This window comes from Phyllobates terribilis, unplaced genomic scaffold (assembly GCF_046119375.1).
Source record: "Phyllobates terribilis strain yellow unplaced genomic scaffold, ASM4611937v1 Scaffold_4__5_contigs__length_816908805, whole genome shotgun sequence".
In the NCBI taxonomy this organism is placed as follows: domain Eukaryota; kingdom Metazoa; phylum Chordata; class Amphibia; order Anura; family Dendrobatidae; genus Phyllobates; species Phyllobates terribilis.
The window spans coordinates 564,321,468-564,321,928 of record NW_027362764.1 but is presented as its reverse complement, the minus strand read 5'-3'; positions in this window follow the sequence as shown (position 1 = coordinate 564,321,928).

The window sequence follows — 461 nt, the reverse complement described above, 5'->3', positions numbered from 1 at the left end:
ATGGCAATACATAAATAATTAATTTTTTCAAAGTGTATTTATTGTATAAATGTAATAAAACATAAATAAAGCCGCACACGTGGCTCCCACATCCGCACTGGCCGGCTCTCTATTTCTGCAGCTCGCAAAGCGCTGACGTTTTAACACGCAGAAAAACTTGTTGCAGAATTGTTGCTCTGTTTGTAAGAGTAAGTAAAAGTGGATCAAATCTTACATGTACCCCAAAACAACACCGCTGACAAATTATAACTCTTCCTGAAAAAAAAGCCTTCAACAAAAATAAAAAAACAATTCTGGCTCCGATAACGCGACAATAAAAAAAGAGTGTAAAAAAAACAACAACAAAAACTGATTTCTTGGTAAAACCTTGTATTCGTCACCTTCACCCCCACAAAAAAAAAACACAGAAAGTCCAATGAAGTTGGAGCCAAAACCCCGGCGGGTCCGCACAGCTCGCTGCA